Source organism: Jatropha curcas, chromosome 11, assembly GCF_041381405.1.
Source record: "Jatropha curcas cultivar XTBG-Jc1 chromosome 11, XTBG_Jcur_1.0, whole genome shotgun sequence".
Classification (NCBI taxonomy): Eukaryota; Viridiplantae; Streptophyta; class Magnoliopsida; order Malpighiales; family Euphorbiaceae; genus Jatropha; species Jatropha curcas.
In genome coordinates this window covers 23096598-23102597 of record NC_143161.1, presented here as the reverse complement: position 1 = coordinate 23102597, position 6000 = coordinate 23096598, and positions in this window count along the sequence as shown.

Here is a 6000-nt window from a genome sequence, read left to right as displayed (position 1 = left end):
CGCTTTTTTGCATTTAATTTAATTTTTATTGCATTTTTATTGTGATATTTGGACATTAAAATTAAACAAATTAAAATTAATTAATATTTCTTAAGCGAGGAGCTTAATCTGGAGTTAAGAAGCGGTCGTCGATTAAATCAGGTATGTAAACAAAACTCTGCCTATTTAATTTTAGCACTTCATGCATATTTCTCTTCTACTCTTAATAATTCTACAATTGCATAAATGCATCCACGTCATTATTTTTGGTAAATAAACTGCCTTAATTAATTTGATTAAGCTTAAATGCCCGGTTAATCAATAATCGTGGTATTAAAGTTTAAATCCGACAATATTGGCTAAAAGAGCCTAGTTAATTAATAACTACGGTTCAATTGCCTTATTTCGAATAAATCTGGCTTAAGTCCAATTAATCAATAATTGTGGCTAAAAGCCTTAATCGATCACGTTTCGACAATAAATTGTGATTAAGCTCGAACGCCCGATTAATTGATAATCGTGGCATTAAAGCCTAAATCGCACATTTTTGGCAAACTAATTGCCTAAAACAACACATTTTGGCCAAAGGCCTTAAAATCAACCATTTTGGCGACAATCGCCTAAATCGCACATTTTTGGCAAACTAATTGCCTAAAACAACATATTTTGGCCAAAGGCCTTAAAATCAACCATTTTGGCGACAATCGCCTAAATCGCACATTTTGGCAACAATTGCCTAAATCAAATCATTTTGGCTAAAAGCCATTAAAATCAACATTTTTGGCAACATGCCTAAAAATCAATCAATCTTTGGCGAAATGCCTAAACAAAAATGCACGAAGCATACACACAATCATGCATAAAGCATACACACAAAAATGCACAAAGCATACACAAAATCATGCACAAAGCATACACACAAAATGCATAAAGCATACACACAAAAATGCACAAAGCATACACAAAATCATGCACAAAGCATACACAAAATCATGCACAAAGCATACACACAAAATGCACAAAGCATACACACAAAATGCACAAAGCATACACAAAATCATGCACAAAGCATACACACTCATGCATAAAGCATACCCATTCAAAGCCCTTCAAAGAAGGCCTATCGAACTACGTTGACTTTGATCTTCCATTCAAACGGAAGTACGTAGGCACGTTCGGGATTTCACCCCGGGTGGCAAGTCGAAATCATCAAAATCACTCAAACATTTCATTAATCCATCATTCACCTTGCAAAACATTCATTCATCGGTTAGTTTATCAGCATGACATAGTCTCGGGATCCATCTCGGGTTTGCATACCATGCTTTAAACATTGGGATAATTAATCTAGTAACTAGGTTGATTAAAATTGGAGTCATTTAGGGTTTTTTCCTAGTTTACCCTAAAATAATTAAACAAGGTGGCGACTCACACACATTACGTGTATTTCTTTCTTTTGTCATATGCATTCACATGCATGTGCATCCGGGGAAAGGGGTTCACAGATGGAGTTATTTGTTGCTCAAGATATGTAGAAAAGAGGGTTGCTGGGAATTGATTTAGTTGATGTCTGCATACAAGAAATGTTTGCTTTGGAAGATAAGGAAAATTTTGAGGAAGAAAATGTCAATAATAAAGAAGAGGAGTTTATAAATTTAAGACCTGAAATGTTACTTAGGGAGCATGAGCCTTTACCACCATCAATTGAAGTTCCACCAACAGTAGATCTTAAAGAGTTACCGAATCATCTACGATATGCTTTCTTTGGTAAAGATCACACTCTTCCTATAATTATTTCTAACAAATTAACTATAGATCAAGAAAATGACTTGTTAAAAATTGTTAGAAATAGGATTAAGAGTATAGGATGGCAAATTTCTGATCTTAAGGGGATAAGTCCAAATCGAGTCATGCATTATATCAATCTCGAGGATGGACATATACCTAAGGCAGAAAGACAAAGGAGACTTAATCCTAATATGAAAGAAGTAGTGAAGAAAGAAATTATCAAATTGCTAGATGCAGGAATAATAAACCCAATTTCGGATAGCCAATGGGTTAGTCCAATCCAATGTGTGCCTAAAAAGGGGGGAATGACTGTAGTAAAAAATGAAAATGGTGAACTAATTCCTACTAGGACCACTACAGGTTGGAGGGTATGTATTGATTATAGAAAACTTAATTCAGCCACAAGAAAAGATCATTTTCCGTTACCATTCATAGATCAAATGTTAGAAAGAATTGCTGGTCATGCTTTCTATTGTTTTCTCGATGGATATTCGGGATATTTTCAGATTTATATCTTTCCGAATGACCAAGAGAAAACCACATTTACTTGTCCATTTGGTACATTTGCATATAGGCGCATGCCTTTTGGATTATGCAATGCACCTGCAACATTTCAATGTTGCATGACCTCGATTTTTAATGACTACATAGAAGAAATTATGGATGTCTTTATGGATGACTTTTCTGTGTATGGTGATTCATTTGAAGATTGTTTAAAAAATCTAGATCTTGTATTGTCAAGATGTGAAAGTGCTAACTTGGTTTTGAATTGGGAAAAATGCCACTTTATGGTTGATGAGGGCATTGTTTTAGGGCACAAAATAAGTAAGGAAGGAATCCAGACATATAGGGCAAAGATAGAAGCCATAGAAAAGTTACCTCCTCCTACTACAGTTAAAGGTATAAGATCTTTTCTAGGCCATGCAGGATTTTATAGAAGATTTATAAAAAAATTTTCTATCATTGCTAAACCTCTAACTAACTTACTTGTTAAAGATGCATCTTTTGATTTTTCTCCAGAATGTTTGGAAGCTTTTAATACTTTAAAGAAGGCATTAGTAAGTGCACCTATTATAGCAAAACCCAATTGGGGATTACCATTTGAAATAATGTGTGATGCTAGTGATGTTGCTGTTGGTTGTGTTTTAGGCCAAAAACATGAGAAAAAGTTGCATGTGATATACTATGCTAGCCATGTTCTAACTAGTACTCAAATAAACTATACAACTACTGAGAAGGAAATGTTGGCTGTAGTATATGCATGTGATAAATTTAGATCATACTTGTTAGGAGCCAAAGTCATAGTCTATACTGATCATTCTGCATTAAAATACCTGTTTACTAAAAAAGATGCAAAACCACGTCTTATTCGATGGGTATTATTATTACAAGAATTTGACATTGAAATTAGAGATAAAAAGGGTTCTGAAAATTTAGTTGCTGATCATTTATCACGTCTGGAAAATGAAGAAGGACCAATAGGAGAAACTACAATTATAAATGAAAGCTTTCCAGATGAGAATTTGATGTTAGTACAACATGTTCACACACCTTGGTATGCTGACATTGCAAATTTTCTAGCTTCTAACATCATACCTCCAGATATGACTTATGCACAAAAGAAGAAGTTCTATGCAGATGCTAAAAATTTCTTATGGGACGAACCATTCTTGTTCAAGATATGTATGGACGGTATGATTAGAAGGTGTGTAGGGGAAACAGAAATACAAGATATACTTATGCATTGTCACTCTAGTCCATATGGAGGGCATCATGGAGCAAATAGAACTGCTTCAAAGGTTTTGGAAAGTGGTTTTTATTGGCCCACTCTATTCCACGATGCTCGTATATTTGTGTCTCATTGTGACAGGTGTCAACGGGTTGGCAACATAAGTCGAAAAGATGAAATGCCTTTATCCAACATACTCGAGGTAGAGATATTCGATGTATGGGGAATCGACTTCATGGGACCATTCCCTATTTCACAAGGTAAAAGTTATATCTTAGTAGCTGTTGACTACGTTTCCAAGTGGGTGGAAGCACAAGCTTGTGTCACAAACAACGCCAATACAGTGGTAAAATTCTTAAAAGCATTATTTACCAGATTTGGGGTTCCTAGAGCAATCATAAGTGATGGAGGTATGCACTTTTTAAATAGATCATTTGAAAGTCTTTTGAGGAAATATGGAGTACATCACAAGGTATCTACTCCATATCATCCACAAACTAGCGGTCAAGTGGAAATCTCCAACCGTGAGCTCAAGTGGATTTTGGAAAAAACGGTCAATTCGTCACGAAAGGATTGGTCACTTAAGCTCGATGATGCACTTTGGGCGTATAGAACGACATTTAAGACACCAATTGGGATGTCTCCATATCGTTTAATCTATGGTAAGGCATGTCACCTACCCCTAGAATTGGAATACAAAGAATATTGGGCAATAAAGTCTTTGAATTTTGATGTAAGCAAGGCTGGTTACAAAAGGAAACATCAGTTGAATGAACTTGATGAGATCAGATTATTAGCATATGAAAATGCCAAGTTATATAAGGAAAGAACTAAGAAATGGCATGATAATCAAATTCGAATCAAATCATTTCAAGAAGGAGACCAGGTGTTATTATTTAATTCAAGATTACGCCTATTTCCTGGAAAATTGAAGTCCAGATGGAGTGGACCGTTTGAAGTAATCAAAGTTATGGAACATGGAGCATTAGAATTGAAGAATCTATCTAATGGATCCACATTTATGGTCAATGGACAACGGTGTAAGCTTTATTTGGGTAATAGGATTGATGATCCACCACAGGTAACATTTTGAATCAAATAGGTATGTATAATATCAAAAAATTAATATACTTTGTTTATTATAACTTATTATTTTATTTATTTTATATTACCTTCATATATTTTTATATTGCCTTCATATAAAAAAAAAATCAGAAACTCATAAAAAAATAGTATGCAGGTAATTTATTTTGCAGGAAACCAAAATTCGCGATCGCGACATCCATCCGCGCGAGCGCGAATTTTCCACAAAATAAGTCAGAAGCTTCAAGATCCCCATTCGCGATCGCAACATCTATCTGCGCGGACGCGAATTCTCCACAAAACAAGTCAGAAGCACAGAGATTCAATCTCGCGATCGCGATAGCCCCAAGCACGGACGCGATTAGGGCACAACAGAGGGCAGAGGCAAGGCGAGAACCATTCGCGAGCGCGAATTTTCCGACGCGATCGTGACTCCAGAAAAATTCTGGCGCGATTCCACAAATTTTTGGCGCAACTTCCTAACGGTCAGAAATTCTCAACTGCCCTCTCACATTCCAATCAATTCTTCTCCTTCCCAAGGCATTCAAACCTGCGAAAAACTGTAAGTAACCTTTCAAATCCAATTAAAACTCTTCCTTTTCAACTTCCCCATTAACTACTCAACCCTATCCTTCCCCCAATTCATCTATATAAGAAATTCAAGTCCCTTCTTTACAAACTCCCAAACTCTGTCGTTGCAAAAACTTGTTGCGTCTCTTTTGAGTTCCCGCAAGTATACGGATCGCAACGTAGTAATAAAAGATCGATCCCACGAGGAACGCGTTGAGTACACTTGCTACTTTATTCTTACTGATATGTTTACAGGAATACAAATATAAAATAGTTCTAAGGAATTTCTTTGTTATTCTAGATCTAATGATTATTCAACTTCAGAGAATAATGTGCATTAAAATACTTAGAATAATTAATCATAAAGACAAATGTGTAGTAAAATACTTAGACTAATTAATTGTACACAGGATTTTCCTTTTCTATGCAAAAGCTTGTAATATTCAATAAAGAATCTCTTAATTACATATGGTATAATATAATTCAACTTCTCAGTATAGAATTATACTATCTATTATATGTATTTCTACATATAATAAAATCCCTATCTTGTTAAATATTAAACCTAATTCTTATTCTTTGATTATTTCAATAAGACAGATTTAATTTTAACAGAAATAAGTAAAATATGCATATGTAAATTCAATTCAATGAATTAAATCTCTTTGATCTTTACTAAACTATTTCCTTCTGAGAATATAATCTAGTAACTTTGATTAAACAAAGATCAAAAGATAACTTAAGGAATTTTTATTGAATACTACCAATTAAAATTGTTGCTTTGTATAGAAGAATTATGAAGACCAACATACAACAAGTCTATAAAACAAGAGAAAGAAGTAATCAAACTC